The sequence below is a fragment of the Durio zibethinus genome, chromosome 4 (assembly GCF_047325235.1).
Source record: "Durio zibethinus cultivar Kanyao isolate XHJ-2024 chromosome 4, ASM4732523v1, whole genome shotgun sequence".
NCBI classification, from domain to species: Eukaryota; Viridiplantae; Streptophyta; class Magnoliopsida; order Malvales; family Malvaceae; genus Durio; species Durio zibethinus.
The window spans coordinates 13102798-13127574 of NC_143165.1; the positions used below are offsets into that span (position 1 = coordinate 13102798).

General features: G+C 35.9%; 1 pseudogene; it reads right to left on the reverse strand.

The window, feature by feature from the left end:
• Positions 1–13631: 13631 nt before the first annotated feature.
• Positions 13632–18205, reverse strand: LOC149519187 (receptor-like protein kinase THESEUS 1 pseudogene; annotated as a pseudogene).
• Between the last annotated feature and the right edge of the window lie 6572 nt (positions 18206–24777).

The following is a 24777-nucleotide window of genomic DNA, read 5'->3' on the forward strand; positions in this document are numbered from 1 at the left end:
ATTTTTATTTATCTAATTATATATCTGATATTATTTTTTTTATTATTTATCCTATAATAATTTTTTATTTATCTTTTCTAATTATCTAGTTTTTTTATTTTGATTTTTGGAGGGCTGAGATTGAAGTTGAAGAATCTCACTGGGAATGGGAATTCAATCAGAAGAGTCCAGTTGGATTCAAAGATTGAATTCCCGTCCAAGGAAGAATTGGGATTGATCAGGAACTCCTGATCAATCCCTATAAAAGGGACCCTTTGGAACAGATGAAGAACACAGAGAAAACAGTAAGCAAAAGCTACTGATTTGGGAAAAAAAGAAGGAGGAAGAAAAAAACAGAAGCCAAACAAAAGGGGAAGCCCCCGTCACCACCAAGCCTTCGAGGCTTCCCCTTGGTGGGAAACCTTTCTTTCATTGACCTTGACCTTCACTCTTACTTTGCTGTACTAATTCATACCTACGGGCCAGTTGTGAAGCTCCAACCTGAGAGCAGGATTGGTATCCTGGTGACCTCCCTATACATGGCCCGAGAAGTGCTTAAAGACCAAGATTTGTCCGATCTGATGGAATTGCTCCAGGAGGGGACCTTCTTGGAGATCTGAAATGTCTGATGATTGGGATTTCCCCGCTTTTGATGCTTCCAGAAGTGGGCAAGTTGCTTCAAGAAAAACTCTAGCTAGCAGCAGCCTGGATGGTGGATCACCCGAAGTTCCAGCTGCCGTACCTGGACCAGGTTCTGGAGGACATGTTGGAAAATGCGCTCCACTTTGTTATGTTGAGTTACTGATGGTCTTAGAGACAGTTTGGAAAAAGTGAGAAGATTTTCTATGGCAGGAAAACATTTGCAGTCAAGGAGGACAATAGGCAGCTCGTTTCACCAGCCAGGATGTGATTAGTACAATTTCTTGAATGAACCTTCATAAAACAATCAAAGGTCAGAATCTGAAATTCATATCTAACTCTCATTTTCTTCCTCTCTACCCCACCATGGTTGAAGATGAAGATCCCATTCCCATGCATGCGCAGAAGCTTTTACTTATGCTAATTGAGTTTGAGCATATTAAAATCCTTGATATTTTAGAATCTGGAAATGGTCTCAAAATGTTTTAAATTTTTGCTTGGCGATCTGACAAATGCAAATGTAAACAATATCAAACTGTGTCTGGCTTCGGCTTATGCTTCAGAGATGGATTCTAAGTTACTTTCGCACCTAAAAATAGTAAGAAAGATTGGGAATCTTTTTGGAGTTTGTGTACGCAAAAGCTATGGAAGATTTTCTTGAACCAACTTTTGGCTTGCGTAGGGCTTTCCTTCTGCACTCTGTAGGGAGTAGAAAAGGTTTTGTTTATGCAAAAGAACCTACACTTTTAGGTGATGGTTCTTCCGAGTCAAGTGGTCCAGTCGATCAGCAGCACTGTATAAGAGATATAATAGATTTTAGCAGCTATGTTGGAGTCTTACTGGAGTTAAGTGCATCTCATGAAGCAACATTATAGATGTAGCCTCCGAATGTGCGGTATTGTTGCTCAAGGCAGCTCCAACGGAAGCCATAACTGGATTCCTGATAAATCTTCCAAAGGCAGGTTCAATACTTGAGTCCTGGTGCAAGGGCATCTCTCACCTGCTTTTGCGATGGATGGTTTATGCTATGGGTTATTCCTGCAAGCAATACCTATCACATGCCATGATATTGTCAATATCCATACCTGAAATTACACGGATTGAAGGCATTGTCTCTGAGCTGAAAAGGATCAAGTATACCTGGATTAGCCAATGTTGTTTCACTAGTATCCTCAGAGTTGCAGTAGCTGCCGCGTAGCATTTGAAGTTCTTGAGGCATTTTGGGAGTAACTGATTTTACGAAAGGATATGAACAACCCGTTTATGGAGTTCTGGACTAGGGTGGTCAAAATGATCCATGTTTTGAGAATAAATATTTGGTTACCGTGTTGAAAGAATCAGCTCCGAGTGCAGCAAACTATGAGTCTCCGGTGACAGATGAATCAGCAGATCCACAAACTCCAGTAAAAAAATCAGAGTAGACGAAAAGAACAGATTTGAGGGAGAAATATAAAGAAAAGCATACGGCAACAAGAAAAAAGAGATTACAGAAAGGCATGGGAATCATCGAGTGAAAGCGCAGTGACCCAATCTGGAACAGAGGCTGAAGTAGAAACACTTAGATTTCTTGTTGATGTCTTCCATCAAGGTACAAAGGAAGATCCTGCAGTGGCTTCCAGTTCTCTCATTCGATGCAAATTTGGATCAATGGAAGCTGTAGCAAAGAAGGTTCCGGAGGGGTCTCAAGCGAAAGCCCATGGCTTTGATTAAGAAACTCCGCAAGGCGAAAAGGGAGGTCCCCACCTGGCAAGAAGCCAGAACCTTTTTTTATTTTATGTGCTTGTTCATTTTTTTAGAATTTTTTTTTTTGCATGAATAAATAAAAAAGGAATAAAAAAACATAAAATAAAATTTCCAAAAAAAATGTTTTCGAGGAAACGTTGAATATATCAATTTTTCTCGAAATTGAAAGTTTTCAAAAAATATTTTTGGAGAAAAGTTGAAAGTATCAATTTTCCTTAAAAATAAATTTTCAAAAAATAAATTTTTGAGGAAAAGTTGAAAGTATCAATTTTCCTCGAAATTAAAGTTTCAAAAAATATTTTTGGGGAAAAGTTGAAAGTATCAATTTTTCTTAAAAATAAAATTTAAAAAAAAAGATTTTTGGGGAAAAGTTGAAACTATCAATTTTTCCTAATAAATTTTCAAAAAAAATAAATTTTTGAGGAAAAGTTGAAAGTATCAATTTTTCTTGAAATTAAAATTTCAAAAAAATATTTTTGGGGAAAAATTGAAAGTATCAATTTTCCCTGAACAAGAAAAATCCTTCTTTTCTTCTATTTTGATTTTGATCTTGATTTTTCTTTAAATAATCCGACGACGGAGCCTCTACAAGTGAAACAGTAGTTTTTCTTGCATACTCTTGAGGTGAGAAAATTTTCTCAAATTTCTGCTAAAAGTATTAGAGTCAATTGAGAAAAATTTCCAATAATTAATTACTTGGTAAAATTTTAAGGCTTTTGGATAACACAAATTTAAGCTGGTACCATCTTTTGATGGGCGTTGTGAGGGTGCTATAACCTTCCTCACACGTAATCGAACTCCCGAACCCTGTTCTGGTTTGTAGACCTGAACCTATTCTTCTAGGGACCCTTAAACTTAGGTGTTCCCTAAAAGGACAGATTCCATAGGTGGCCAATCGCACCTAGACAAAAAAGATTGATGGCGACTCCCTAAAAGTCAATGTCTAGCGATAGATCCCCGGATCTAGATGTTATGACAGTCTGGAATTAAATTTTATTTTAAGTTAACTACAATGTTTCTTTTGAACAAAACGTTATAACTAGTTTTTTTTTTTTTATCACTTATATATTCTATTACTGACAAATTACATCATTTATCTTCAACATATGCTATAATTATCAATTATTTGAAATTGAAAATAAAGCTATTACTTTTAATTACGGCGTCTCTTCATTTAAATACTGTAATAGCCATTACTTTCTATAACTTGAGAGCTATGCATCACATGCTGTGTGTCACGAGCTACGTGTTTTTTATTCTAAAGCCATGCGTTTGTGCGGCATCAAAATTATTCATAGTCAAGGTTAGGCTTTCTTCGAGTTTATTTTCCTATGAACAGCTCGATATCGATCTTTCAAGCTACATACTCATAAGTCTTTCCTAACTCTGACCCCATAGAGTCACACCTCGATAGGGAGGAACCCAACTCCCCTAAACTCATTAGCCCTTAAATCTCTGGGTGGCTTCGAGCACCCTTCCATGCCCGCAGGCACCAAGGTCTCCAGTACCGACTCTCAAATTCTTTTAGGGTACACAACCCCGATTCTTATGATTTTATTACTTTCTAGCATGGAGAGAACCCAACATCATGTCTACCCACATCGTACGCAAGCTTTCGTGCCATGATCTCATAGGCACAACACAGATGCTAGTTAGTAACCAGCCAGAAGCCTCTAGCCTCATTTCTTCCCACAAAATTCATTTGTTAGAGTCTTAGTCCTTAGTCTTATTTTAGACTACCCGCATGCATGATTAACATCTAGCATCATGTTCATCATTTTTCAGGGACTCAGGTGTTTTACCTCAGCCTCAGCAACCCTTTACCGATTGGCCACAAGGATCTAACAGTGTGCCTACCTGTTCGCCAACTTATTCCTTTGGCTTGATGGTGTCTTTCCTATGCAAACACTATCTTATGATCCTACCTGCTCAAGAAAAAGAAATCGAAAGGCATAATGAACGCTACCACCTAACTTCATAGCTCAACTCAAAGATGAGATACAAGGCCTGTCGACCTCAAACGTCTTAGGATTTATTATGACCTGAGGAGACACCGTACCACACTCATGATCCTACGATACCCATCTACCTAGACACCACAAGTGCTTAGAAATAGCTCATTTCAGACTAGTCAGGCCTCTGTCTGCCTTCTAGCAAAGGGGGTGGTGGAGATCTGACACTAGTCGTCCCCCTATAAATAGCATAAGAGATTTTTTAGGTCTCCTACCAAGAATTGTAAGTCTGTCTGAAATGGGGACACTTTTCTCCCGAACCATTTCAAGGCCTTTCTTCAACTAACTCAGGGTCCCGTGACCTTTCTCATGGTCACCATGATTCTCTGATTCTGCTCGTTACTCCATTAACCTACTCAAAGGTGCTCGCACATAGCTTCAATCGATAAAACCCAACTGGCTACCCAACTCGATGGTGCTCGACCACTGGCTCAAACTTACCTACATATCTTACGGCCTATGGCTCACACTGTCCACACACAATATTAGTAACATGTTCTCGTGCTTAAAATTTCCACACACATGCTCCAAAACCATTGTCCTTCCAACTAGGTCTCATCCACTGCTCAACTCAGGGTCAATCATGGCAAGATTGAGGCACACCAGAACTTAACCGTGACACTCTCCCCCACTTACTATATCGATGCCCTCATTGATGCCATGACCACACCTAACTCTCTTATTGCACATAGTTGATATTTTCCCATATGTTTCTCACTTGTGCCCTCAAAGATTGAGTTGAGATCCTATCACATAAGGCATTACCCATAATACTCATTCATTGTCAATGTAGATGGGTTTCATCCTAGCTTTAATGCAAATCTAAGTTGTTTGCATCTCGGACCATCTTACTCTATCTCGATTACTCAATATGTGCCACAACACTACTTCACCCATAATCTCATAATGTTACGACCTCGAGGCACCCTTGTTGATCATGACTCTCAGTAAAATGAATGACCATAAGTTTTGCCACATATTGGTGCACCCTGCTGGACATGAACCATCAAACAAACTACACGCTTATGGCATCGACTTTTCAATGGACCCTTCTAGATGTGGTACTTTAGTCAACTGCACCCATACACACCACCCACAATAGACCTTAGCATGGTGGCATTCAAACACTTCAATCATTTAACAGCTTAGGTCCTTTTGACCCTTCCAATGTCACTTCTCTAAGTGTGGCCCTCTAGCCAACCTCCTTTGTGGTGGCATCTTAACGCGCACTATCTCAAACTTAAACATAATGCTCAATAAATTTAAGCTTTGCTACCTTGACTCAGTCCCATAGGGAATCATAAGTCCTTCCCATTTTTACTCAAACTTGGATCAACTCTGCACATAACCATATCTCCTTAATGGTTTCATAACTCATCTGCCTTGACTTTGGCATAGCTCATAGGGCATCTCAAAGCCCACTCTAGCCAATTACCACTTGCTTGTTCCATTGAACTACACACTGTCGTGGTCTGTTGACACCCCCACTCATAATGCCATCTCCTAGGCTAACTCAAACCATGGTCCACTGACCAACACACCCATGTGATCCTCTAACCACGAGAACTCATGTTTCACTAACCATTACGTCTCACAACTTTAATCCTCAGCTAACACAAACTCCCCTGCCTCTACAGAATGACTTCATGCTTGGACCTAATACTTAGTTCATACCCCCGCTAGGGCACTTGCACCATACAACAAGTGTGTATGTTAGTAACTAATCTCAATACACATGGCTCATGACCTTTAGGACAAAACTCGCTTTAGCCCTCATGGCCTTGCTCAACACCATTTCATGGTGTATGCCCTTTTTGCATTTCGATCTCACTATGGTTTTCCCATCGTAAGGGCATCATATGCCCATACGTGCCAACACCTTTCGTTAGGTGAGGCTAGACTCCCGTGCCCTTTTGCTTGGCATCCAAAAGCCTACTCGAAGACCTTTCACCTAGGTTAATTTTTCCTACAACACGTAAATCTCGAGCCTTCATAGCCACATAACCACATTCACATCTCAATAGCTTTCTTTGAGCTTAGCACTGCTACAATTTCACATTATCATGCCTACACCTGGGCCCATTTTTAATCCCACTGCTGAGCCAAACATGGCTCCAATACCACATTGTCAAAAGGTCGCGCATTCTTTATTCTGAAACTACGTGTCTGTGCGACACCAAGACTATTCATAATCAAGGTCAACCTTTCCTCGAGTTCATTTTGTCATGGACAACTCGATATCAATCCTTCAAGCCACATACTCATGAGCATTTCTTGGCTCTGACCCCATAAGTTCACACCTCGATAGGGAGGAACACAACTCCCCTCAATTCATCAGCCTTCAAATCTCTGGAGGGCCTCGAGCACCTTTCCACACCCACAAGCACCAAGGTCCTAAGCCCACAAGCACCAAGGTCCCAAGCATCGACCTTTGAATTCTCATAAGGGCATAAAACCTCGGTTCTCATCATTTTATTACTTTCTAGCATGGTGAGAACCCAACATCATGCCCACTCACATCGTACGGAAACTCTCCTACCATGATCTTGTAGGTACAACATAGATGCTGGTCAGCAGCCAGCCATGAGCCTTTAGGCTCATCTTTTCCCACAAAATTCATATCTTAAGACCTCAACCTTTAACCTTATTTTAGGTTGCTTACACACATGATTGATACCTAGCATCATGCTCGTCCCATTTCAGAGACTCAAGTGTGCTACTTTAACTGCAGCACCCTTCTACTGATTGGCCACAAAAGTCTAATAGCGTGCCTACTTGTTAGCCCGCTCATCCTTCAAGCTTGATGGTGCCCTTTTTATACAAGCACCATTTTATGATCTGTCCGGCTTAAGAAGGGGAAACCAAAGTTATAGCGAACGCTATCACCTAACCCCATGGTTCAATGCAAAGGCATGATACTTCGCCCGTTGGCCTAATTGTCCTCAGGTTTACCGTGACTTAAGGAGACACCATGCTACACTCATGACCCTATAATACTTGCCCGCCTAGGTGCCTAGGAGTAGCTCACTTCAGACTAGTCAAGCCCTCACCTACCCACTAGCCAAGGGAGTGGTTAAAAGCTGACGCCAATCATCCCCCTATAAAAAATGTAAGAGATTTTGCAAGTCTCTTATCGAAACCATAAGACTATTTGAAATGGGGACACTTTTCATCCTAGCCTTCTCATGGCCTTTCTTCAACTAACACAAGGCCTTATGACCTTCTTCTTGGTCACTATGATTCTCTTATTCTACTCGTTGTCTCACCAGCCCACTCAAGGGTGCTTGCACACTACTTCAATCGATAGCACCCAACTAGCTACCTGGCTCAAGGGTGCCCGACCACTGGTTTGAACTTGCTCGTGCATTTTGCTGCTCAGGGCTTACACTGCCCACACACAATATTAGTAACATGTTTTCGTGCTTAAAATACCCACACATATGCTTCAAGACCACCGTCCCACCAATTAGATCTTGTTTGTTGCTCAGCTTAGGGTCAACCATGGCAAGATCGAGGCATACAGGGCCTGACCATGACACTGTGACAGATGTAAATGTGTTCCACCAGGGACATATGGCAATAGAGAAATATGTGCAAAGTATTACACTATTATGGGAACCCACCGTATGACTTTGTAACCTTTTGATCCTCTCATGCTATCTGGCTTTGATGTGCTAAACGACATGGCTTACGGACAAGAAAATATTTATGGTGTCACCTTCTGATCATCAGATGCTTGTTGTCTTCTATGCAACCAAGCTAGGATATTTTACTTAAATTAATTCAGAAATCACTATATATATAAATAGGTATAGTACCCTAGAACATTTGGCATAATTGACTGTTGGACATCCAACTCAATTGAGAAAGGCAACTTTCAGCAAAGCTTCATGGCATTCAGCAAAGCTACTGTAAGTTTCACTATTTAGTTTATATGCAAATAATTATCACGTTTTTTTAATTCAAATGTGTAATTGAGTATTTCAATGCTTAAATATAAGTAATTATAGTGTTTTTTTTAATTAAATGTCGTAATTAAATAATTTATATTTTTATATAAATAAAAATTTGATAAAAGCATCATTTGATGATAAAAGCATCATTTGTCATATATTTTTTTTAAAACAAAAAAAAAATTTTTTTACAAAATTATTAAGAAGATTATAGTCAAAATACATGATTTAATAAATTTGAATTTCCCCAAACAAACGATTGAATCTAAAAATGAAATATCTTAAAAATCAAACAAAACCTCTGATATTATATTTTTGTGAATATCACATTTTTTTTAAATTCAAAATTTCACAAATCAAATACTCTTTTAAAGTTTTGCTTAAGATGAATACCTTAAGAAATGCAATAAAAAATTTGAATTTTAAATAAAAAAAATTGGATTTGAGGAAATCGGGGAGCTTTTTAAAAAATTAAGGTACTTTTAAATCTTATTTCTTAACCAAAATATTTTTAAACTTTATTCCAAAATAAAAATACTTTGACTTATGTGTACTCCACATGAGCATTTCTTTCTATGTTAGCATTTCCTTCTTTCATTTAAGCAAAAATAATCTCCGTTAATAATCTTTAATTAATGCAGATCAAAGCCTACTCCTTTCTTTATATTAAAATAAGTTTTTTATCTATATTTAAATTCTTTCAAGTAAAAATATTGGATTTTCAGAACGGTTTTGAGAAAAAAAAAATTAAAAGAAGAACTCCAAACAATTTCACCCAAACAAGGATTTTAGCAAAATCAGGTTACAGAAGTTTCATTCCAAGTTTTCACTTTCTCAAAAAGAGAGGTCTATTATTAATGTGCCACGACCAGATTCCAATACTCAATTGCAAGTTTCTGTATTGGAAAATTTGAAGAGAAACATTTTGGGACCTACATATTTGATTTCAACAGCACCTTCTTTTCTTACAACATATATTAATAAATTTTTGCAAATTACTATAATTAGAGGGCACATCCCGAACTAAGCAACAAGACAATTTTGCGAAGTAACAAAACCTTCTTCAAATACTTCTTTTGGAGGCTTAATTAAAACCTTACCTTCTACCTTAGATGAAGGAAAAAAGTGAAAAGATTGCTTTGATAAAGGAGATCCAAAATAGAAAATGCTAATGTCCACCATTTTGCCTCAAAGCTTTATAGTCTACCTCACCAATAAAAATTGCTCAACTCAATGGGGTCGGAAGACATGGGAATTGAGCTTTATCATCAATCAATTTTTTAGTAGTATCTTGAAATTTATTAAAAAAGAGATCCAATGGTCAATCTTTAAGAGAATATAAAGATAATGGACTTGATTCCATTAAAGCTTCAGGCGAGGTAAACCGACAAGAATGAGACCCAAAAATTCTTATAGATCCTGCCAAGGTAGGAAAATTTCTGGATCAAAGAAAAAGGAGAATGGTAAAAAGAAATTTAGAAAATCAGAGGAAAAATAAGAAAGCATTCGTTAGTCGGCTGATCACATCCTTTCATTTTCCTTTATTCTTTTGGATGTAAATGTTATAGTAAAGAAAAAAAAAAGATAAATAACGTGGAGATTAGTCGACACAAAGTACCTTTATTTTGAAATAAAGTTTAAAAGCACTTCGTTGAGAAAATAAATTAAAAAGTGTCGTCTTTTGTGAAAAAAACTCAGGAATTGCGAATGGTGAAGTTAGGTTGGGCTTTCATTATTAAGACAGGCCGAATGACCCATTGAAACGTGGCCCAAATATAAAAAATCCAATTGAAAGTTGAAGCCCAAACCCAAATTTCTTATATTTTGTATAATTATTAAATTTAAAATCCTTTTTTTTAATTATGAGAAATTATCTTTGACGGTTTTAAATTCTACAAATAAAGTTATCGAAGTAACACACATCTTTAGAGTATATTTAAGGTTCCATTTGTTTTAATTGACAATAATTTTTTTAAAATTAATTTTTACATTTTCTTGTGTTTGGATAAAAAAAAATCAAGTCAGAAAATCATTTGGTTTTTTTTAGAAATAAAAAAAAAAAATCATAGAATCCAAAGCATGCCCATTTGACAAGGTAAAGATATTATTTACTTGCATGGATAAGTTGAGAGCCAGCATGCCATAAGTCGCTTCATTTTCTTATCGTCATCAATAGCGTCGCCTTGGTGGTCAGTGGAGCACTGGTTCGTGCGGATTGTGGACTTGTAATAGAGACAAGAGAAGGAAGGAAATGTTGAGCATGGTATTTAACCAACAATAAAAAAAAAATTTTCTAAAACAATCCAAACGATAAAAAATGAATTTTTTTGGAAAATACGTTTTAGGAAAATTTGTTATTTTCTGGAAATCTTTTTCAAATTATCAAATGGAGCTTAAAAATAAAAACATAATTAAAAAATGATATATGTAAATATACCTTTAATTTCACTTATAAAATTAAAAAATTATTTAATTTATTTAAATGATCATAATATATTTAAAATTTCAATAAAAAAAATTTCAATAAAAAAAAATCGCTTCACTAAGTTAGGGCATCACTGGATATTTCAGCATCACATTCCCTTCAAAGTGGCATCACTTTTTATCACACTCCACAATTTCATAATCTTTCCCTTTCAATGGTTTTTTTTTTGAAGAATCTTTTCAATGGTTTTGTTGCATCTACATGACTTTGAAATGGTCAATAAAAATGTTTGTTATTAAGAGATAAGATGTGTTATTAATAGATAAGATGTTATTAATTTTTAGATCAATTGGTATGTTATTTTAGTTAACCCTTGAAAATTATAAGTTTGAAAGAATTTATACAAGTAATTTTTTCTTCAATCAAGTAAATAGTAAGCTAAGAGATTTATGGATTAAAAATTAAAAAAAAAAAAAAAACCAGCCAAAGTCTTTGAAAATTAGTTTTACCTTCTGAAAAATCTAATGCAATTTGTTTAACAAAATGTTTTCATATTATTCATTACAAAATTGATGAATGCATTTTAATTTTACAAATTTTCTCTTAAAACTTATAAGCTAAGTTAGATGATTGTTAAATCTATAACTTAATTCAATTAATTCATATAATTATTATTAAAAAATATCATCTAGTAAATCTTAAATTCAAACTTTTAACACTTGTAACTTTTTTTTATATATATAAATTACGACTTTAATCGTATAAAAATAAATTAAATGATTGACATATGTTTATTTAATACTTAATTGATTTATTAATTTTCATAAATGCAACATAATAAAACACACATTAAATTTCTAAGTTTGTTTGTAGAGTTTAAAACTCTACCTTCAAATGTATAAGATAATTTTATCTTGTATATTTATATATTTTTATAGAATAAAAACAAGTATTTTTAATTTTCTTCACTCCATGAAGTCTCTCCAAAAATCTTTTTAATTTTTTTAAATGAGGGAGACATTTGAAAATTCACACTCATGAGATATTATTCAATTTGATTTGAAAGTCTCACAAAAAGTGCCTCAAGACATGAGAGATCGATATTTTCGAGAGGAAAAATTAGTATATCACGTTAGTGCAGTCATTTTCGTGCAAATTTCATAGTTTCTCCCTTAGTCAATTTTTGTCTTTCGTTTGTACATTGAATTTTAATTGTTTTCCACAATAGTTTAGAAATGATATCAATAATCTTTGAATAGTATGCTATCTGTTTTGTTTTTGTTTTTGTTTTTTTTTCCACGACAGCCTTGAAATTGGCCTATAAATTGCAGTCGAGAGAGGAGATTTTCAGCTCAACCTGCCTAGTTATAATAAAAAATGAGAGCATTATTTCTCCTAGTATGCTTTCTCTTAGCTTCCTCTCTCTTTATTGCCACTTCCACCATGGCTCGAGGGCTGGTCGAGAAAGGTAAGAACAACTAGTCTTTTATATATATTTTTTCGTAATAAAATCAGTGATATTTTTGGATTTTATTCGAATCATATGCGTATTTATAATTAAATCTTATAACATATTAAACTTAAGATTAGTTCATTTAATTTATGCAATCATTTTTAAAAAGTAATATTTAATAAATTTGATATTCAAATTTTATCATTCGCAATTTCTTTTTTTTTTCAAAACTACGATTTTTTTTTAATTTTCAGCACTTTGGTTTAACTAATTACATTGATTTTATTTTTATGAATGTCGTTAACAACATGGACATGGCATATGGCTGTTGAATTTGCAGGTTCCATTTCCAGGAATAGCCCATTTGTGCGTGGCGGCAGAGCACTTGTTCCTGGGAGATATGTTGTGCCCTGTGCTAAAATACCTAACAAACCTTGCACACCCCTTCCTAGGTGCAACCGATTTGGCGGGAACTGCAGAACTCCTCCACCTGCGCCTGCACCATGACCGTGGTAGAAAAGCTATGGATGATCTATTTCCATATGTGAAATTACGATGGGAATTTTATAGCTAATAATAAAGTTGCCCCAAAGCAATAGCCAGATCATGATCATGAAGTTGCAGTCGCCTTGATTTGTGTTTTGAAGACTACTATTAAATTTGTTTAATAAAATAGTTCTCAAAGAGCTCGGTTCTTGAGACTATAATGAATTTGGAAGCTTTGAATTTTATGAGCATTAAAATAAAATAGAAAGGTTTTCTCCTTGTTATATAATTAAAAAATTCATCGAATTTTTGTACTCATTTTTTAAGACAATTTATTTGTATTTAATTAATGGCTAAAATACTAAAATTGCCCTTAAATTATTCAACTTTATTTAAATAAATCATTATATTTTTATGATACTCAAATGAATCATTATCCTTTCATTTATATCCATATAAGCGTTTACCTCAAAAACATATGGATTTATATTAAAAACTTACTTAAAAACAAATTATAGATTAAAGCCTTATTTGAATACAAATTAAAAGTTAAAGAGTTTATTTAAATATAAATTAAATATTATAAATTTATTTGGATGAGATAAAATAATAAAGTCTAATTGATCAAAACAAATAATCTCTTCTAAGTTGCTGTAGACCGTGACAAACATATTGTGGATAACAAATAAGCCCCCAAAAACTTTGTCTTTTGTATAACCATACCTTGAAATCACAATGAAAGGCAATGGATTTCCAACATTGCAAGTCCGTTCAGCTGCTGAAATGGTAAATGAAGGCTTTAAATTATAAACTCATACAGTGAACAAAACACAAATAAGATAATCCTTAGATGGTAACTGCGTAAATTTAACGTTGGCATCTGCAAGCCAGATGAATTAAATCAACAATAATGGAATATTTATGATTCGTTACATGCGATTTTAGGATGGATTGATAGGTAGCCATCACTCAACTATATTACAAACTATATATAATATGAATGAAAAATTGAGGAAAAAGAACAGAATAATGTAACAAGAAAAAACCTTCATTCAATCTCTTAGTATATTTCCAAGTATTCTCAGGACAGGGACAACTGAATTTTTCAGCAGGATGTCCATAGGCTAAAGTCACAAGGCAGGACCATTTGTCATCCATCTTACAAGAGGATTTACTAGTTGTGAGAATACTGCACTAGTAGCTGCATCTTCAGCATCATCATCAGTGCCAGAATTTCCCCCATCGATCATGCTAACACTGTTGTCAAATGGCTCAAGTGGAGCCAAATGAATGGCTGGGATATGCTTTGTACTGTTGTCATCGGGTTCCATTAGTCCTAATGAGGTCTCCAGCTGAAGAGCATATTCAAGGTTTCATAAAACATCTCCCATTGATGGCCTGTCAATGCTGTGCTCAGCCAGGCACTTCTCAGCTGTCTCTCCATATTTCTTAAGAGAAGCTTGATTCACTTTCCCCACCAGATTAGAATCCATGATTTAATCCAACATACCTTTCTTCTGCCAGTTCACTGCCCATTCTGCAATATTAACTTGTTCTCTTGCGAGAACAGGATTTAAAGCTGGCCTAGTGCAGAGAACTTCCATCAGAACCACCCCAAATGAATACACGTCAGACTTCTCTGTGAGTTGCTGCCTTCTGAAATATTCAGGATCAAGGTAACCAAAGCTACCCTTAACTGCAGTACTCACATGTGTCTGATCTAAAGCTGGACCAGTTTTTGAAAGACCGAAATCTGCTACTTTGGCTACAAAATTCTCATTCAAAAGAATGTTTATGGTATTCACATCTTGGTGAATAATGCTTTGGGCTGCACCAATGTGGAGATAATGAAGTCCCCTGGATTTAAATAGCGATCGGTCACGTTTTCAATCGCGTAGCATTTGTCACGTTTTCGGATATAACGAAAATAATTGCGATTATTGCGATAATCACGGTCGTGAATTTTTTTTTTTCATAATTTATTATAAAATGTAATAATTATAATTATAATTATAATATAATTATAATTATAAAAACTCTTATTCAATGATTTTAAAAATAATTTATAACACTATGTTTTTTATTTTCTAAAAAAATTATTCACAATTTTATTTAGATTATAAAAAGCATTCGTATTTGGTTTATCCCTAAAATTTGTCTTGGCCAAGTTCATATTCAATATTAATTCTAGACAAATCAAATATTAACAAAACATAATATGTTAAATACCAAGCATTTAATTTAATAAAATTACAAACTTAAAAATATAATAATTTCAAATTTCATCAACTACAATTATTGATATATATTTCAAAATTTATCACATGATAAAATAACGAGGAGGGTCAGATTCTCTATCTTCACTTTGAGAGCCAAGTTGATTCTATCTTCATTCCTGAAGCCTTTGTTTTTTATACATTTGAGGTAGAGGATATATTTGAAGATGATACATTTGTGGTGGAGGGTACATTATCTATGCATATCGTATTAAATTATTAATCTTTTAATTTTTTTAATTATAAATCTTCAATCCCTCTAATTAGATTTTATCTAAAAAAATTTCAAAAATTAAAAGTTTTCAAACTTATATTTTAATAAAATTTTCAAACATATATTTTTTATTTTTTAGTTTTTAATCTTAATAAGAGTAATAGATCATAAAATGCTAAATTTGTTAAGTAACTTAATTTTTTTGATACACTAATTGATATAAATTTTTTTTATCACAAGCAACTTTTAATAGTTATATAATAAACACAATCTTCAATAATTATACAAAAATAACAAGAATTAATCTAATATCAAAAGAATTGGCAATAATATAAAATCAAAACAACAAAAAAAATTAAAATTCAGATACAAAATTATAAATTAATATATAACACAATCAAAATATAATAATTAATTTTAATTATTTTTTATCAAACTTATACAAAAAAATTTATCAAAAATTTTCATTTAAAATCTCTATATATTATATTAAATTATTAATTTCTTTTTTAAATTATAAATTTTCAAAACCACTAATTAAATTTTACCTAAAAAATTATCAAAAATTAATTACAAAACTAAATAAAAAAATTCAATCCCACCCTCCAAACACCCCACCACACCCAATCCCTCCTCACCCCCATCCAATCCTTCTCCACCTTCCCCCCAACATCCCACCACACCCAATCCCTCCCCACCTTCCCCCCAACGCCTCACCACACCCAATCACTCCCACCTCATCCAATCTCTCCTAACGTGCCTAATATCCCAAATTTGCTTAATTCTTTCTAGCAAACGGCAAACCCTTTTTGAAATGCTAATACTCTTTTCTGTTCATCTTCTTCTTCATGTTGTCTTCCTTGGCTTTTCAAAATTTTCTTCTTATCTCTTTTTTTTTTTTCATCTCTCATTTTCTCTCGCATCCCTTTATCACTATCACTTGTTGACTTGCTTAGTATCTACGGATACCTCGTTCGTCTTTCAAACTCTTACAACAGATTATTTTATAGAAATTTTACAAAAAAAAGGTAATTTAACTTTCTTTTCTTACCTTATTTGATCTTGAATGTTAATTGAAAACTTGAGGCTGATTTAAATTTAAATGTCAAAAATACCGATTGAATTGTTGAAACTTGAAATAATTGATATGTTTTCTAACTCGTTTCTAAATTTACTTTGATGATAAAGATCTGAGATTGTGAGCTTTATTTTTTGCTTTGGCTTTTATTTTTACTTTTGTACGTTTATTGTTTATTTTGCAGACTTAAAGTTTTGTTTTTTTTCTTGAACTATTAGATTCGTGAGTAGAAAAACAAAATAGCGGCAATAACGGTCCGTTATTATCGCTATTGCCCGTTACGCCGTTATTTTACAATCGTTACTCTCCATTTTTGCTGTGAATGAATTTTTCAACCGTTTTTTATCTAATAACGGTAGCGGAGGGTAGTGCTACCATAATTTTACGGCCACTATTCTGCTATTAAACCGTTATTTGAATCCCTGCCCCTAGCAACCCCAATGCATATTTCAAGTCGTTGCTTCCATGATAGAGGTGGTAGATTTGTTCCATAAAGATGGCTTCTAAGGGGTCCGTTAGCCATATACTCGTAGACAAGAACCATTTCTGATCTTTCATCACAGTTCGCAATAAGAAAGACAAGGTGGCGGTGGCGAAGATTTGATAACATTTCAATTTCAGTGCGGAATTCAGCAAGACCTTGTTCAGATCTAGGGTTACCTCTTTTGACAGCAACTTTAGTCCCATCCTCAAGTGTTCCCTTGTAGACCCTTCCAAAACCACCAACTCCAAGAATTAGGCTCTCATCAAATTTGTTGGTAGCATCAAGGATTTCTTGGAAGGAGAAGAATAACAGAACCCAATTAGTGCCACTGCAGCTACAGCTCCAACAAGACAACCAATTATTATCCAAATCTTGTTCTTCTTTGAGGATGATTTCGTTAGGAGATTCTTAACAGAAGAAAGTCCATCCAGGCTTCCAGCTTCATTGCGAATTTTCATTATCTCCAATCCATTCATTGTTGCATTACTGATTTCTGCCACTGAATCTGGACCAATGCTAACAGTCAATGTATCGGATTCTGCTGAAGAATTGGAGATAAAGTCCTTATAATAGGGAACATTTATGTCACCGGTCAATGTTGAGAGGTCAAGACTTGCAACAGCAATATCATCATTTATGTATAGATTGAAAACCAAAGCATTTAGAGACTGACTCACAATATCACAAAAATGTGCCAGAACAAAATACATGAAGTTTGAATCAACCGGGAAGACCCAAGTTACATTGAAGTTCATGCTGGATATATTTGCATCTCCCATGACTTCAGCAGTAGCATAGACCCAATTTAGGGCTGTTTCTGTTGTAATGGAAGTCGTATATTTGATAGAAGCAGGATTGACTGAAACATTCAGAGCAGAACTGTTTACATGGATATATTTCACATCATTCTTCCATGTTCTTCCAAGGGTATCATTCTGAGCAGTGATCAATGGCCCGTCCATGTTTAACCGATAAACAGTTTCCATGGCAAATTATGAAAGACCACTAATAGGAGTAGATGGATTCAGATCTAATTCCTGGTCAGGCAGGACTGCATCTGGGATGGAGACGACTTCCATTGCATTAACAAACGAAACCGAATTGTTTGAAGGAATGAAGGTAAGAGTCAAGGTATCAGAGGTCACATTGATTGCATACTCCTTGAGCAAAAAAGAACCATTATAGTTCTTGAAAGTGAAGTTGTTCAAGAGCACAAAATCATCAGTGACAACTGTTATTGGAGCAGATGTCAAGTTCTGGCCTGATTTTGGGAGAGCATAAAAGTAGAGCCGGACCCAACGCCGACCTTGATTGATATCAAACTTGTACGAAGCAATGCCAGAGAAAATTCAGGCCGATTGATATATTGAAAATGGAACACTAGAATTAGAACTAGCAACAAAAGAACTCCCACTCTTCAATGAAAGAGAAGAATGGCTCAAATCAGGAACAAATGTGTGCATAAAAAATTGAGCTAAAAAGTAGACTGAAAAAGGGATTGCAAGAGAGAGTTGAGGAGGGTAGGAAAGAGTGGTGACTCACCTTTTTGGGAGAGCCGAGTTGACTCGTGAATTGGGAGAATTCTAGGCGGTTATTGGAAGTTCTATTAGAATGCCTTTCGTTCAAAAAAATTTTAAAAATTATTTTCGAAATTTTGGTTAGGAATATTTAATTCTCATATTTAATTTTAAAATTATCTGATTTTAAGGAAAAAGTCAAATTTTTAATGGTATTAAAAATTTCATAATAAAAAATATAACTTTTTTTATATATTTTAAAATTTCAAACTGAAAGTTATTTGACTTTTAAATTTGATTTGAAAAAATAAACTCTCTATCTATGTTATTTTTTGAAAAATAAATTCTAAATTGAAATTAAATTTTATTTTAAGTTAACTACAATGTTTCTTTTGAACAAAGCGTTATAATTAATTTTTTTATCACTTATATATTTCATTATTAACAAATTACATCATTTATCTTCAACATATACTACAATTATCAATAATTTGAATTTAAACTAAAGTTATTACTTTTAATTATGGCATCTCTTCAATTAAACATCGTAATAGCCATTACTTTCTATAACTTGAGAGCTATGAATCACATGTTGCGTGTCACGAGCCGTACATTTTTTATTTTGAAACCACATATCTCTGTGACACCAAAATTATTTATAGTCGAGGTCAGCCTATCTTCTAGTTCATTTTCCTATGAACAGCTTGATATCAATCCTTCAAACCACATACTCATGAGCTTTTTCTGACTTTGACCCCATAGGGTCACACCTCGATAGAGAGAAATCCAACTCCCCTCAACTCATCAGCCATTAAATCTTTGGGTGGCTTAAAGCACCCTTTCATGCCGGCAGACACCAAGGTCCCGAGCATCAACCATCGAATTCTCATAGGGGTGTACAACCTTGGTTCTCATGATTTTATTGCTTTCTTACATGTTGAAAACCCAACATCATGCCCGTCTTCATTGTACGCAAACTCTTATGTCATGATCTCGCAAACACAACGCAAATGCTAGTTAGCAACCACCTATAAACCTTTAGGCTCATCTCTTCCCACAAATTCATTTCTTAGGGCTTTAGCCCTTAGCCTTATTTTGGGTTGTCCGCACACATGATTGACATCCAACGTCATGCTTGTTCTTCTTTGGAGACTCAAGTGTGTTACCCAGCCACAGCACCCTTTTACCGATTAGCCACAAGGGTCTAGTAGCGTGCCTGCCTACTAGCCCACTCATCCCTCAGGCTCGATAGTGCCCCTCCTATGCAAATAGTATCTTATGATCTTTTTGGCTCAAGAAGAGAAAATTGAGGGACATAGCGAACGTTATCGCCTAACCTCATGGCTTAATGCGAAGACACAATACGAGACTTGTAGGCCTTAACCGTCCTTAGATTTATTATGAATCGATGAGACACCGTGCCACACTCGTGACCCTACAATGCCCGTTCACTTAGACACCACAAGTGCCTAGGAATAGCTCACTTTAGACTAGTCAAGCCCCTGTCTGCCTTCTAGCCAATGAGGTGGTGGAGATCTAACACCAGTCATCCTCTTATAAAGAGCGTAAGAGATTTTCTAGGTCTCTTACCAAGAATCGTAAGAATATTTGAAATGATGACACTTTTCTTCCCAACCATCTCAGAGCCTTTTTTCAATTAACTCAAGGTCTTGTGACCTTCTTATTGGTCACCATGATTCTCTGATTCTGCTTGTTGCTCCATCAACCCACTCAAAGGTACCTGTGTCATAGATCTAAGAAAGAGTCATGAATCTCACATTGAACCTAATAAGAGGGTCATTGGAGTATAAAAGGATTGATACCGCCTCTCCCTTGTGAGGTACCTTTTTAGGATAAAATCGTGAGGTCAGGAGGGTCAGAACGGATAATACCTCAGAAGGGTGTGAACCGTGTGGTCAGACTGATTCAGGACATCGGATGAGTGGATGAGTGGGTCTCGAAGTCGCGCGAGTTTGGAGCTTAAGTCTCGACCCCTGACAAGTAGTATCAAAGCCAGCCCTAAACCGTTCAATCCACATCAATCATCTCGAGGAAGGTAGGCAAGGTGGCCAGCCTTCGTGACGAGAGCATCACGAGGTCGGGTGAGAGAGAATGTCACGGACCTAAGGAAGAGTCTTGAATCCCACATTGAACATAATATAAGGGTCACTAGGGTATAAAAGGGTTCACAGCACCTCTTTCTTGTGAGGCACCTTTTGTAAGATAAAATCGTAAGGCCATAGGGGATAGAGTAGACAATACCTCACAAGGGTGTCAATCGAGACAGGTAGGTTGATCTAGAATGTCAGATGAATGCATGCCCGAGTCTCGGAGTCACGCGGGTAGAGCTTAAGTCTCGACCCGTGACACCTATACATGGCTTCAATCGATAGCACCTAATTGGCTACCCAGCTTAAGGGTGCTCGACCACTAGCTTGAACTTACATGTGCATCTTACGACCTAAGGCTCACACTGCCTATACATAATATTAGTAACATGTTTTCATGCTTAAAATGCTCACACACATGTTCCAAAACCATCGTCTCACCAACCAAGTCTCGTTCGTTGCTTAGCTCAAGGTCAGTCATGGCAGGATCGAGGCACACCAAGACTTGACCTTGATACTTTTTTCAAGTTACTATGTTGATACCCTTATCGACACCAAGACCACACCTAACTCTTTTATTGCACACAATTGACATTTTCCCATGTCTTTCACTTGTGCCCTCAAAGATTAGGTTGAGATCCTGCACATGAAGCACTGCCCACAGTACTCGTTCATTGTCAATGTAGATGGATCTCATCCCAGCTCTAATGCACCTCTATGTTGTTTGCATCTTGGACTATCCGACTCTATCTTGATTACTTAATATGTGCCACAACACTATTTCACTCATAATCTCATAATGTTGTGACCTCGAGGCATCCTTTGCGATCATGACTCTAGTAGAATGAATGACCACCCGTTTTGCCACACATTGGTGCACCCCTTTGGATATGATCGATCACACCAACCATAAGCCTATGACACTGACTCTTTCATGTGCCCCTCTAGATGTGGTGCTTAGGTCAATCGCACTCATACGGCACCACCTACGATAGACCCTAGCATGATGGCATTCAAACACTTCAGTCATCTGATAACTTGGGTCCTTTTGGCCCTTCCAAAGTCACCTCTCTAGGTATGGCCCTCTAGCCAACTGCTTTCGTGACAGCATCTTAACGCACATTATCTCTATCTTTATTTCAAACTTAAACATAAGGCTCAATAAACTCAGGCTTCACTGTCTTGACTCAATCCTACAGGGAATCATAAGTCTCTTCCACTTTTACTCGAACTTGGCTCAGCTCTGCACACAACCATATATTCTCGATGGTTCCATAACTCGTCTACCTTGACTTTGGCATAGCTCATAGGGCATCCCAAAGCCTACTCTAGCTAATTACCACTTGCTCATTCCATTGAAATACACACTATCATGGTCCATTGACCATAACCACTCATAATGCCATCTCTCTCGATCAACTCAAAGCATGGTCCACTGACCGGCATACCCACATGATCCTTTAACCATGAGAACTTATGTTCCACCGACCATCACATCTCATGGCTTTAATCCTCAGCCAACTCAAACTCTTCTACCTCTACAGAATGGCTCCATTTTAGACCCAATACTTAGCTTATACCCCTACTATGGCACTTGCACTATACAACAAGTGCACACGTTAGTAACTAATCTCAATACGCATGACCCATGTCCCTCAAGACAAAACTTGCTTCGACCCTCATAGCCTTACTCAACACCATTTCACAGTGTATGCCCTTTTCGTATTTCGATCTCACTACGATTTTCCCACCGTAAGGGCATCACATGCCTATACATGCCAACACCTTTCGCTAGGTGAGGCTAGACTCTCGTGCCCTTTTGCTTGGCATCTAAGAGCCTACTCAAGGACCTTTCACCTAGGCTAGTTTTTCCCACAGCACGTATCATTGGCTCAATCTCGAGCTTTTATAACCATAAAACCGCATTCACATTTCAATAGCTCTCTTTGAGCTTAGCACCTCAATTTCACATTATTATGCCTACACTTGGGCCCACTTTAGTCCCACTATTGAGCTAAACATGGTGCTGGTACCACATTGTCAAAAGGTTTCACATTTCTTATTTTGAAACCATGCATCTGTGCGACACCAAGACTATTCATAATTGAAGTCAACCTTTTCTCGAGTTCATTTTGCCATGGACAACTTGATATCGATCCTTCAAGTCACATACTCATAAGCCTTTCTTGGCTCTGACCCCATAGGGTCACACTTCAATAGGAAGAAACCCAACTCCCCTCAACTCATCAGCCCTTAAATCTCTGGGTAGCCTCGAGCACCTTTCCATGCCCCCGCAGGCACCAAGGTCCAAAGCATCGACCTTTGAATTCTCATAAGGGTGCACAGCCTCGGTTCTCATGATTTTATTACTTTCTGGTATGGTGAGAACCCAACATCATGCCTGTTTACATCTTATATAAGTTCTCATGTTATGATCCCCCAAGCACAACACAGATGTTGGTCAATAGCTAGCTAAGAGCCTTTAGGCTCATCTTTTCCCATAAAATTCATTTTTTAATTCCTCAGCCTTTAACCTCATTTTGGGTTGCCCGCACACATGATTGACACCTAGCATCATGCTCATCTCGCCTTGGGGATTCAGGTGTGCTATCCCAGCTGTAGCACCTAACACAAAGGTGCGATACGAGACTCACCAACCATAATTATCCCTAGGTTTACCACCACCAGAGGAGACACCGTGCCATAGTCGTGATGCCCACCCACTTAGATACCATAAATGCCTAGGAGTAGCTCACTTCAGACTAGCCAGGCCCTTACCTACCCACTAGCCAAGAGAGTGACAAAGAGCTGGCGCTAGTCGTTCCCTTATAAAAAACATAAGAGATTTTTCAGGTCTTCTACAAGAATAATAAAATTGTCTGAAATGGAGACATTTTCTCTTCAGCCTTTTCAAGGCCTTTCTTAAACTAACTCAGGCCCCATGACCTTCTTCTTGATCACTATAATTCTCTGATTCAACTATTGCTCTACCAACTCACTCAAGGGTGCCTGCATACGACTTCGACCAACAGCACCTAACTAGCTACTCAGTTCAAGGGTGCCCGATCATTGGTTCGAACTTATCTATGCATTTTGCAGCCCATGGCTCACATTATCTACATACAATATCAGTAACATGTTTTCATGCTTAAAATATCCACACATATGCTTCAGGACCACTGTCTTGCCAATTAGATCCTGTCCGTTGCTAAGCTCAAGGTCAATTATGGTAAGATTAAGGTCACTGTGATAGATGTAAATGTGTTCCACCAGGGACATATGGCAACAGAGAAATGTGTGCCACGTATTACACTGTTATGAAAACCCATCGCATGACTTTGTAACCTTTTGATCATCTCATGCTATCTGGCTTTGATGTGCTAAACGACATGGCTTAAAGACAAGAAAATATTTATGGTGTCACCTTCTGATCATCAGATGCTTGTTGTCTTCTATGCAACCAAGCTAGGATATTTTGCTTAAATTAATTCATAAATCACTATATATATATATAGGTATAGTACCACAGAACATTTGGCATAATTGACTGTTGGATATCCAACTCAATTGAGAAAGGCAACTTTCAGCAAAGCTTCATGGCATTCAGCAAGGCTTCATGGCATTCAGCAAGGCTACTGTAAGTTTCACTGTTTAGTTTGTATGCGAATAATTATCATGTTTTTTTTAATCAAATGTGTAATTGAGTATTTTCAATGCTTAAATTTAAGTAATTATAGTGTTTTTTTAATTAAATGTCGTAATTGAATATTTTATATTTTATATAAATAAAAATTTGATAAAGGCATTATTTGATGATAAAAGTATCATTTGTCATTTTTTTAAAAAACAAAATAAAAAATTTTTTTACAAAATTATCAAAAAGATTATGGTCAAAATATATGATTTAATAAATTTGAATTCTCCCAAGCAAATGATTGAATCTAAAAATAAAATATCTTAAAAATCAAATAAAACCTCTGATATCATATTTTTGCAAATATCACATGTTTTTTAAATTTAAAATTTCGTAAATTAAATACTCTTTTAAGATTTTGTTTAAGACGAATAACTTAAGAAATGCAATAAAAAATTTTGAATATTAAATAAAAAATTGGATTGGAGGAAATTAGGGAGCTTTTTCTAAAATTAAGGTACTTTTAAATCTTATTTACTTAACCAAAATATTTTTAAACTTTATTCCAAAATAAAAATACTTTGACTTAAGTGTACTCCACATGAGCATTTCTTTCTATGTCAGCATTTCCTTCTTTCATTTGAGCAAAAATAATCTGTTAATAATCTTTAATTAATGCAAATCAAAGCCTACTCCTTTCTTTATATTAAAATAAGTTGTTTGTCTATATTTAAAATTTTGCTAGTAAAAATATTGGATTTTGAGAAGGTTTTGAA